Source organism: Carassius auratus, unplaced genomic scaffold, assembly GCF_003368295.1.
Source record: "Carassius auratus strain Wakin unplaced genomic scaffold, ASM336829v1 scaf_tig00039390, whole genome shotgun sequence".
Classification (NCBI taxonomy): domain Eukaryota; kingdom Metazoa; phylum Chordata; class Actinopteri; order Cypriniformes; family Cyprinidae; genus Carassius; species Carassius auratus.
Window position 1 is genome coordinate 12,501 of NW_020526508.1, and position 12,500 is coordinate 25,000.

The window sequence follows — 12,500 nt, forward strand, 5'->3', positions numbered from 1 at the left end:
TCGGGCATAACCAGGTTGGTATGGCCGTAAGCGAAGACTGCTGCAAAGATAGGGCTATTTAAAGACCAGCCCATCTAATCGTCAGTACATTATATAAGTAGGAAAGAAAACCCAAAAGCTTAAAGCACCTGGTATTCCTAGGCAGTCTCTCATCCAAGTACTAACCAGACCTAAACCTGCTAAGATTCAGAGATCGGGCATTGACTCTTTTTTTTTTTTTTTGCAAGATTATTATATAAATCGTGAAATTTTCCAAAGAGTTTAAAGCACCTGGTATTCCCAGGCAGTCTCCCATCCATGTACTAACAGGCCCAAACCTGCTAATATTCAGAGATCGGGCATTGACTCTATTTTTTGGCAAAATTATTATATACTAAGTGAAAAGTTTCCAAAAAGCTTACAGCACCTGGTATTCCCAGGCGGTCTCCCATCCAAGTACTAACTAGGCCCAAACCTGCTTAGCTTCGGAGAGCAGACGAGATTTTTTTTTTTTTTTTATTATAAAAAATTTACATTCATTTAATTTGTTTCATACAGTTACAATCCATGACATTATTATTCATATTTCCCCCATAGCCAGTTTACACCATTTTCTTTCATTTCCAACATTGGATTCCCTCTTACAATCATTTCTATAAATTCATCCTCTTTGTTTTCCATTGAGAAATAATTCCATAACAGTCTCACAGAGTATTCCATCCTGTTTTTAAAGATTATCCACACATCAACATTTTTCCCATCATATTTCGCCATGTTTCTTCTCAACCATATTACATACTTTGCTATTGTTACATATAAATTAAAGGTATACATATTACAGTCATTATGACCAAATAAAAACATTGTTTCCCACTTCTTTTGGTCCTCATCATACTTCCCCTCCAAAATTTCTTTTGCAATTTCCTTCATTTTTCTCATAAAATCATCTAACCTTTCACAATAAAAAAACAGATGTAACAGTCCTTCCTTTTCTTTCATACACACTTTACACTTTGCATCATTTTGAATTCCTATTTTATGTAATCTCATCTCTGTTAATATACAATTGTGTCTCAATAAATAATTAAAATTCTCTAAAATTGGTTCCATATATTTCAACCTCACGTTTCCCCAAATTTCATTTTCATTTAAGTCATCATATCTTTCTTTCCAGTAGTTCAAAGCTACTGGTTTTGTAAAAGCGATAGACCTAAAAATACTATACACATTCCTTACTTTGCATAAATTAAAATGAACGTTTTCCCCATTTAACCTTTTAAAAAATACATCTGGAAATTCATTCTCATCCCCACTCTCATAGTTTTCAATTCTTTCAATCCAGTCCTTTGGTATCGCTTTCTTTAAATCCTCATATTGTCCTTCTAACTTCCTTCTCCACGCCCTTTTGCCCCCCTCTCTCAATGCATCCACAACTGCCTGTAAAGGTACATAACCCTCTATCACCTCATACAATAGATCTTTTATTTGTCTCAAACCACAATCCCACCATTCTTTATAATACATGACCTTACCGTCCCTTATGATATTCGGATTTAAAAACAATGGTTGTTCTAAAAGCTGGGCCCTTCCTTTAGGTAAAATCAGTACATTTTCTAAAAATTCCCCCCATGATTCCAAAACCTCCACATAAAAACATGGCAGACCTTTTAACATCCAGCTTTTCATTTTCATCCATAAAACATTACATCCCATATTACATTTTTCCAGGTAATATTCCATGACTCTTTTCCAAATTACATCACTTTTGCTCTCTAGAAACTTCTGAACTGTTTTAATTCTCAGCGTTCTCATTCTTAAAAATGGATCTAAAAGTCCCAATCCTCCCTCCTTTATGTTTCCAAGTAATGTATCATATGCAATCTTAGCCCTTCCATTTCCCCATAAAAACTTTAAAACCAATTCTTTCATTTTTTTTGTAGTACAGATGAGGCAATGGGGTTACTCCCAACACATACCAGACTTTCGACAGCATCAATGAATTTATAATTAAAACTTTCCCCCTTAGCTTTAAATCTCTAATTTGCCAAAATCTCAGTCTTTTTCCAATTCCATTTAAAACACCTTCCCAATTCAAAGTGTCTGCCTTATTAGAATCAATACCAACCCACAACCCCAAAATCTTGATGTGCTGCATTTCCTCCTTGAATTGTATATGCTGCGGTATTTCCTCTACTCTGCCAATCCTCATACACACACTTTTCCCCACATTTACTTTGGCTCCCAACCCTTTACAATATCTTTCTAAAATCCCCATTGCCCTATCAATACTTTGGATGTCTTCTACCAACAAGGTTGTATCATCTGCATACTGATACACTGCTTCTCTTTGGAAATGGTTCTTTATTTGTATTCCTTTGATTTCTCTGTCTGCCTTAATAGCCAAACCAAGTGGCTCGGCTACCAGAGAGTAAAGTAAGGCAGACAGTGGGCATCCTTGCCTGATCGACCTTGTTGGTTGAAAACAATCCGTTAAAAAACCATTGCATTTTATGCATGTTAACACATCTGAGTAAAAAATCCAAATCCATTTTCTAAAATTTTCTCCAAAACCAAAAGCCTTAAGAACATCAAATAAAAACTCATGCTCTACCCTGTCAAATGCCTTTTCTAAATCCAGACTTATTAAAAATCCCCCCTTTCCCTTCTCCTTCATATAATAAATTGTGTCTCTTATACTTTTAACCACATCTACTATATCTCTTCCTTGCACCCCGTATGCCTGTGTTGTTTTTATTATTTTTGGTAAAACCTTTTTTAATCTGTTTGCTAATACTTTTGCTAATATTTTAAAATCTGTATTCAACATGGATATAGGTCTAAAATTTTTAAGATCTTTTGGATTACCGCTTTTTTTGTAAATCATTTTTACCATGCCTATCTTCATTTTTTCACTCAACACCCCCTTCTTGAAAATTTCTTCAAAAACTTCTTTTAAAATTGGCACTAACATTTCTCTAAAAGTTTTATAAAATTCATTAGTCAAACCATCCACACCAGGGCTCTTTCCAGGTTTTAACTGTTGAATTGCAATATCTATTTATTCTTCCTTAATTTCTTCATCACACAAAATCCTGTCCTCACCTGTTAACTTAGATTTAATTTGTTTAATCAAAAACTCCTCATCATTTTTTCCTATACCTTGTCCCTTAAACATGTCCATGTAATATTGCTTTACTGTTTTCAAAATTTCTTTAGTTTCAGTTTCTATTTCCCCTTTTTTATTTAAGACTTCTTTCAATAGATTAGCCTTCTGCCTATTTTGTTCTAAATTAAAGAAAAATTTTGTGCATCTTTCTCCCTCTACTGCATATTTTGCTTTACTTCTTATAATTGCACCCTTACATTTTTCCTCTTCTAATATCTTTAATTGGTAAAACTTTAGAATAAGGTTCCATTAGTTAATGTTAGTTAATGTATTAATTAACATGAACAAACAATGAATAATACATTTATTACTGTATTTATTCATCTTGGTTCATGTTAGTTAATGAAAATACAGTTATTCATTGTTAGTTCATGGTAATTCACAGTGCATTAACTCATGTTAACAAGCACAACTTTTGATTTAAATAATGCATTAGTAAATGTTGAAATTAACATGAACTAAGACTTATAAATGCTGTAGAAGGATTGTTCTTGCTTAGTTCATGTTAACGAACATAGTTAACTAACATTAACTAATGGAACCTTATTCTAAAGTGTTACCCTTTAATTTATCTTGTAGCATTATTATTTTTTCAATTTCCTCTTTTCCATTGCTTTCTGACACTTTACTTAACTCATTATTCAGGAGTTTGGTTAATTCGGTTTCCTTCTGTCTTTCTAATTTTCTGACATTTTTGCTGTATTCTATTGAAAATGTCTTTATTTCCCACTTAACACTATCCCACCATACTCTTTTCTCTTCCCTATACATTCTATTAATTTTGCTTTCTTCCACAATCCCTTTAATACTTTCCTGATATGCATTACTCTTTAAAATCTTTGCATTTAAAACCCACACTCCCCCTCCCCTTTTCACACTTGAAGAATCTAATGTTAAAAATAAGAGAGAATGATCACTAAGACCAACTCGTTTATAATAAACATTAGTAATATTCCCTTGCATTTCCTCTGTACATAAAATATAATCAATCCTACTTTGTTTCAGTTCTTTTAAAACAAATTGTCTTCTTGAAAATTGCCTACTCGTTCTATTTCTTTCTCTCCACACATCAATCAATTTAAAATCCCCCATCAGTTTGTTCAACTCCTCCCTTCCCTTATCAGTCTTAAAAACCATATTACTTGCTAAGTCTAATTCTGTAAAAACAGTATTAAAATCCCCCATTAAAATCACCCTTTCATTAATTCTTACATTTGCAGATATTGTTTTAAAAAATTCCACCTTTTGCTTTTCTTCATTTGGAGCATGTATGTTACATATTGTACATCTCTCATTTCCTTTTTCTATTTCAACAGCTAAACATTTCCCTGCTCCATCATTAAACACCACACTTTCTTTTTCACACACCTCTCTTCTTATTAAAATAGCAACCCCTTTCCCAGTTTTCTCTGTACCATTATTACAATGTATATTCCCATCCCATAAATTTTCAAACCTTTTAACACAATAATTTTTCCAATTCGTTTCTTGTAGTACAAATACATCCACCCCTCTACATAATTCCCTCATATTTTCAAATTTCTCCACATCCATTAAACCTCGTGCATTAAATGAAACAACTCTTAAAAACATAAAAACAATATAAAATAAATAATTAAAACATTTCATTTTTTTTTTTCAGTCATGCTCCATATCTCTCAGTACATCAAATCTGTTCTCACAACCCTCCTTGTCTTTTAATATTCCTTGCCTTAAAAATCTTTTCTTTGCAATGTCTATATTGGGTGTTACCTTTAAAGTTCTTCTTCTTTGTATTCCTTCTCGTTCTTTCCTACGTTTCTCTTCTCCTTTTCTCTCCATTCTCCTCTCCTGATAACCTCCCTCGTCGTTTTGTTGTTCCCCATGTTCCTCGCTCATATCCATAGTCTTTTGCACAGTCCATTGAGATGTTGTTATTTCTCCATCTAGTTCTTTCTTCTTTTCTCCTGTGTCCCCCTGATGTTCTTTCTCTCCATTGTCCTCTCTCAGTCCACAGTGTTTCTCTTCTCCTTTTCTCTCCATTCTCCCCTCCTGATAATCTTCCTCATTGTTTTTTTGTTCCTCCTGTTCTTTGCTTATTTCCATGGTCCTTTGCACCGTCCCTTGTGATATTGTTTTTTCTCCATCATTTTCTTTTTCCTCTCCTCCTGTGTCTGCTTGATGTTCTTCCTCTTCATTTTCCTCTCCCAGTCCACAATCTTCCATCTCCTTGTTTAAAACATTATCCATCTCGGTTTCCCTCTGCTTTTGCCCACCCACATTAACAACCATATCTGTTTCTTGTTCACTACTATTTTCTCCCTCCCCCATCCAACATTCACACCTCACCAACACTTTCCTACATTCCGGGCACTTCACTGCATTGCAGCTTCTTGCCAAGTGCCCCTGCTCTTTGCACTGGTAACAAATAAAGTCCGGACAATCTTTAAATACATGTCCTGGATCCATACACAATCTACAGGTTTTCACCTGCCGATCGTGTATAATCCGAAAGTACTGTGTGCCCTCAGCGGTCTCAAACTTGCTGCTATATGGTAGAGATACAACTTCCTTTGGGAACCTGACCTTTACATATCTCGTACCATCTGCTATTTCAGTACCCGGATATGTTCTTCTCTTAATGTTGGTTGAGGGAGTTACACCCCATGCCTCCAATTTATCTAATATATCCTGGTCATCAACATATGCAGGCAAATGCATAAAAGAAACAACATATTCTCTTACTTGTAGCTTTCTAATCTCACAAAATTGTTGCTTGATTCTTAGTCCATCCTCTAGCTTTTCACACTCCTCCTCATTTGATAATGTGATCTCGAATTCTTTGCCTTGTCTTGGTCTTATCGCCAAAATCTTTCCTCCTCCAATTTTTCCATTCACTTCTTTGATAATATCCTGCACCGATCCATCTCTCACCTCTGCCAGATCCACAATTACAGTTGCTTCCTTTGAATAAATAATCATTTTCTTTGCCTCGTTGTATCCAAGCCGTTGTCCTGTAGTGTTTTCCGTGTCAAAGTCTCTGCGTCTTTCTCCTGCCATTTCCTTGTTCATTTCCATGTAATCAGTCCAATTTTGAAAAAATAACAAAAAAAAACCTCCAAAAATAAAAATCCTCCCCAGACAGCCTAGGCTGCTGGGAAGTGTTTGAACTTAAAAACAAAACAGAAAAACAGAAAAAAAGCTAACTTTAAACAAAAAATGGGTTTACAAACAACAATGGTGAGCCTACTCTCACCCACTACTGCCACCTCACTTCCTGCTAGCACTCTAGCGTTGCCAGGTAGGTATGGCCGTAAGCGAAGACTGCTGCAAAGAGAGGGCTATTTAAAGACCAGCCCATCTAATCGTCAGTACATTATATAAGTAGGAAAGAAAACCCAAAAGCTTAAAGCACCTGGTATTCCTAGGCAGTCTCTCATCCAAGTACTAACCAGACCTAAGCCTGGTAAGATTCAGAGATCGGGCATTGACTCTTTTTTTTTTGCAAGATTATTATATAAATCGTGAAATTTTCCAAAAAGTTTAAAGCACCTGGTATTCCCAGGCAGTCTCCCATCCATGTACTAACCAGGCCCAAACCTGCTAATATTCAGAGATCGGGCATTGACTCTATTTTTTGGCAAAATTATTATATACTAAGTGAAAAGTTTCCAAAAAGCTTACAGCACCTGGTATTCCCAGGCGGTCTCCCATCCAAGTACTAACCAGGCCCAAACCTGCTTAGCTTCGGAGAGCAGACGAGACCGGGCATAGCCAGGTTGGTATGGCTGTAAGCGAAAAATGCTGCAAAGAGAGGGCTATTTAAAGACCAGCCCATCTAATCGCCAGTATACTATATAAGTAGGAAAGAAAACCCAAAAGCTTAAAGCACCTGGTATTCTTAGGCAGTCTCTCATCCAAGTACTAACCAGACCTAAACCTGCTAAGATTCAGAGATCGGGCATTGACTCTTTTTTTTTTTTTTTTGCAAGATTATTATATAAATCGTGAAATTTTCCAAAAAGTTTAAAGCACCTGGTATTCCCAGGCAGTCTCCCATCCATGTACTAACCAGGCCCAAACCTGCTAATATTCAGAGATCGGGCATTGACTTTTTTTTTTTTTTTTGGCAAGATTATTATATAAATCGTGAAATTTTCCAAAAAGTTTAAAGCACCTGGTATTCCCAGGCAGTCTCCCATCCATGTAGTAACCAGTCCGAAACCTGCTAATATTCAGAGATCGGCATTGACTCTTTTTTTTGGCAAAATTATTATATACTAAGTGAAAAGTTTCCAAAAAGCTTACAGCACCTGGTATTCCCAGGCGGTCTCCCATCCAAGTACTAACCAGGCCCAAACCTGCTTAGCTTCCGGGAGCAGACGAGATCGGGCATAGCCTTTTTTTTTTTTTTTTTTTTTTTTTTTATTTAGACATTTCAATCAATAAAATACAATAGATTAAGCACAATCAATAGAAATACAGAACATCGTCTTTACACATCTCTACATTACACCTCTTTCCTTTACATAGATAATTTAAAAAAACTCTTCCACTTTCTGGCAACTTCCACATTAAATCGTTTAAAACACAACAGACTTTTGGGGTAAAAACATCATAAAAAGAGTCTAACATATTCACACCTTTAAAGTACACATACAGTCTTTCGATATATAATTCTGTTTTTCTTTTAAACACACTCCAAACATCCAACACAATTTTTTCTTTTTTAGCCACAGTTCTTCTGTCCCATATTGCACTTTTCATTAGCATTACACACAGATTAATGAAACTTTTGTTTTTACACTTTTTTTCCCAACCAAACATCACAACTCTATTCCATTCCATTATATTTTCATCCCACTCCTCAGTCACATCTTTAATTAAACATTTACATTTCCTTAAAAAGTCCTCTAGGTCTCTACAATGTAAAAACATATGTAAAATCCCCTCTTCCTCTTCCTGGCACACTTTACACAGAGCATTTTCTTCCATTCCTATTTTATTTAAAATTACATCAGTAAAAACCACTTTATGCCTTATAAAATACTCCAAACATTCCAATTTAGTTTCCACACATTTCCCCGTCATGTTTCTCCATATACACTCTTTTTTTAAATCTTTGAATTTCTGCACCCAGTATCCATTTACAATCGGCTCTTTAAAAACATCATCTCTAAAAGCACAATAAATCATTTTCACAGTACATTCCTTAAAATCATACATTTTTTCCCCAAACTTCACATGAATATATTTCTCTTTTGGCTCTCCTTCCATACTTTCTATTCTTTTTATCCACTCTTTAGGTATTGCATTTTTAATGATTTCATATTTATTTTTTATTTCTTGTTCACTGTAATCCTCTTTTGCCTCCTCCATTGCATCTACAATAAATTGTGTCGGTAAAAACCCTTCTTTAAATTCATACAAAACATCTCTCACTCTTGTTATCCCCACATCCATCCATTTCTTTAAAAACAATTCTTTGTCTTGTTTTAAAATGTTTTTGTTTAAAAACAGAGGTTGATTTAAAATGTTTTCTCTCCCATGTGGATCATACTCAACTTTGTCTAAAAATTTTCCCCAGGCACTAAACATTTCCCTATAAAACTCTGGTAAGCACTCTGTCATCCAATTCTTAGTTTTCATCCATAAAAACCCATGTTAAAATCCCCACATTTGTTTAAAAAATATTCCATTGTCTTTTTCCATGCTGCTTTGTGACCATCATCTAGATATTTTTTTACTATTTTAACTCTTAAGCTATTTTTTCTCTGTTCAACATCAATTAATCCCATCCCTCCTTTCCCTACTTCTCCTATTAATGTACTGTATGCAATTCTTGACGGTTTACCATTCCATAAAAAATCTAAAAAACATTTTTTCAACCTTTTCTCCACCCACACTGGCATAGCAGTCACATATAAAACATACCACAACTTTGACACCATTAACACATTTAAAATTAAAACCTTCCCTTTTAAACTTAAAGTCCTCAATTTCCAAAAATTTAACCTTCTTTCAATTCCTCCTACTATTTCTTCCCACATTTTTTCTTTAACATTCCTTTCATCTTTTCCCATTAGAACACCTAAAATCCTTATTTCTTTTGTTTCTTTAAAATGAAAATAATCAGTTAAAGCATTTACTCCTCCATATCTCACATATGTTGTTTTTTCTTCATTTAACTTGCCTCCTGATCCCCTACAAAACATCTGTACCACTTCCATTACTTTATTAACACTCTCTATATCCTTAACTATTATTGTTGTATCGTCTGCATATTGAAATATTTTTTCATTTCCCCCACTTCCTTCAATGTTTATCCCTCTTATGTCTTCATCTATTTTAACAGCTAATCCCAATGGTTCTGCAACTAAAGAATATAAAAGCGCCGATAATGGACATCCTTGTCTTATTGACCTAGTAATTTTAAAACATTCTGTTAAAAAACCGTTACACTGTATTCTTGTTATTGCTCCCCTGTATAAAATTGTAATCCACTTGACAAAATTATCCCCAAACCCGTACCTTCTTAAAATTCCAAATAAATAATCATGCTCCACTCTATCAAAGGCCTTTTCAAAATCCAAACTAATAACATATCCTTTTTTGTTTTTTTCTTTCATATATCTTATTCTATCTATTATACTTAAAGTTGTATCTGCTATATCTTTCCCTTTTACTCCATACACTTGATTTGTTTTAATTATGGTTGGCATTACCTCTTTCAATCTATTGGCTAAAACTTTTGTTAAAATTTTCAAATCTGTATTCAGCATTGTAATTGGTCTATAATTTTTTAGGTCTACTTTATCTCCTTTTCTTTTATATATCAACTTTATTAATCCCATCCCCATTCTCTGATTCATTTCCTCTTTTTTAAAAATGTCTTCATATACTTCTTTTAAAATACTGGTTAAAAAATCTTTAAAAACTATATAAAATTCACTCCCCAAACCATCTATACCTGGACTTTTATTTTTGTTTAATTCACTTATTGCTCTTTTTATCTCTTCTTCTGTTATCTCTTCATCACAGTCTTTTTTGTCTACATCTCCTATTGTTGTTTTTATTTGATTTAGTAACTCCAATTTCTCTTCTTCTTTCAACCCCTCAGTACTAAACAGATTTTCATAATATGCTTTTACTTCTTTTAATATTTCCTCATTTGTTTCAACCACTACACCATTTTCCCCTCTTATTTCTTTAATCATTCCAGCTTTCCCTCTTATTTTTTCTAGATCAAAGAAAAACTTTGTACATTTTTCACCCTCCACCGTATATTTAGCTTTACTCCTTAGTCTTGCACCTTCATATTTTTTCTCTTCCATGTCTTTCAATAATCCCTCCAATTATTTTATTTTTTGTATATCTTTCCCATTCTCATTTAATTCATTTTCCAATTTTTCTCTTATTTCTCTCTCCTTCTTCCTCTTACACATCTGTATTAATTTGCAATACTTTATTGTGAATTTTTTTACTAAATATTTAACATTTTCCCACCATATCCTTTTATCTTCACTGTACATTTCATTCTCCTTTTCTTTTTCAATAATTTCTTTAATACTTAACACATACTCCTCATTCTTCAAAACCTCTACATTTAAAACCCATACACCTGGCCCTCTTTTCACTGAACTCCAGTCTACTTGTATAAAAAGTGGTTTATGGTCACTTAAGCTTGATTCTACATATTTCATGTTACCAATAAAACCTTCAATGTTCCTTGTACACAAAATAAAATCAATCCTTGTCTTACACATAAAATTCCCTACTAATTGCCTCCTTGAATATTCTTTCTTTTCTTCATTTCTTTCTCTCCATACATCAATCATATTATTTTCTTCCATTAATAATTTCAGTTCTTTTCTTCCTTTATCATTTTTAAAAACCATTCCCTTACCAATTTCTAATTTACTGAAAACTGTATTAAAATCACCCATCATAATAACTTCTTTTTGCTTTTTTAAAAAATCTCTTAATACATTAAAATATTCCTTCTTTTCAGTTTCTACAGTCGGTGCATGAATATTAACTACAATAACTTTTTTCTCCTCATACTCCATTTCAACCGCAATACATTTCCCATCTATGTCATTATATATTGTTTTACATGATACCCCACAGTTTTCTTTTATTAAAATCGCAACACCTCTTCCCAGCCTCCCATCACCATTGTTATAAAAAAACTCTCCACTCCACCTTTTTCTTATTCCAGTCATGTACTCTTCCCTCCAGTTAGTTTCTTGTAATAAAATCACATCCTCTCTTTTACACATTTCTTTCACCTTTTCAAATTTTCCTACATTTGAAAGCCCTCTAGCATTAAAAGTGACAATTCTTAAAAGCATAAAACATATAAAAACATGCATAAAACCCATAAACTCAGTCCATCTCCTCCAAACCTTTTAGCAGCTCATACTTATTTGCACACTCAATCCCATCTTCTTTAAGCATTCTTTTTCTTGCAGTATCAAGATTAGGTATTACCTTTACAGATCTTCTTCTTTTTGATGATTTCCCCTGCGTCTCCTCATTTTCTTTTCCTTGTTCACACTCTTTTGTAGCATCATTAATTTCTATCCCGTCCATCTCCTTTTGCACATTGTCCGTCACATCCATCGGTGTACATAAAATTCCCTCCTGTTGTGCATCACTCAGTACTTTATTCCTTTCATCAACCAGTTCCACATTATCCAAAGCATTTTGCAAGCTGTCTGTCAAATCCATCTGTGTCCAAATTCCCCCATCCTGTTGTGTTTGTATGATTGGTTCGGTACACTCTTTCTGTTGTTCTATATCCTTATTTAATTCCAGTCCTTCACCACGTACCCCTTCTCCAACGTCTCGCTGCTCGTTGTCTCTTTCATGCACCTGCCCGCCCACCTGCTGCTGCTCCTCCTCCTCACCCTGCATCCAACACTCACACTTATTTAAAACCAAATTGCACTCCGGGCACGTCACAGCATTGCAATTTCTCGCGAAATGGCCTCTCTCCTCGCATTTATGGCACGTGAACTCCGGGCAGTCCTTCACCACATGGTCTGGGCTCATGCACAGCCGACAAGTCTTAACCTGATGACTGTGCATCACCCGAAAATATTGTGGTCCCTCTGCCGTTTCTATTTTTGTGCTGTAAGGGAGGGAGGCCACCTCCTTCGGGAACCGCGCCTTTACGTATCTCGTCCCATCCTCAATGCTGGTGCCCGGATAAACACGCCGCTTTATTTTTGAAATTGGGGAAACCCCCCAAACCTCCAGTTTATTTAAAATCTCTTCATCAGCAAGGTAGACGGGCAGATGCATGAAAGAGACAACATAATCTCTGTTTTGCAGTTTCTTTATCTCACAGTTCACTCCTTTAATTAACAAT

The 12,500-nt window shown here is 34.6% G+C and overlaps 2 non-coding genes across 2 annotated transcripts in view; both read right to left on the reverse strand.

Moving 5' to 3' along the window:
• Nucleotides 1-32, reverse strand: part of LOC113083767 (5S ribosomal RNA) — a 119-nt gene extending 87 nt beyond the window's left edge. Inside the window, exon 1 of the ribosomal RNA XR_003283394.1 lies at nucleotides 1-32. This exon is cut by the window's left edge and continues 87 nt beyond it. This is a non-coding gene — a ribosomal RNA (5S ribosomal RNA).
• Nucleotides 33-6,801: 6,769 nt separating this feature from the next.
• LOC113083846 (5S ribosomal RNA) lies at nucleotides 6,802-6,920 on the reverse strand. Its single transcript, XR_003283461.1, has one exon. It is a non-coding gene; the product is annotated as a 5S ribosomal RNA (ribosomal RNA).
• Between the last annotated feature and the right edge of the window lie 5,580 nt (nucleotides 6,921-12,500).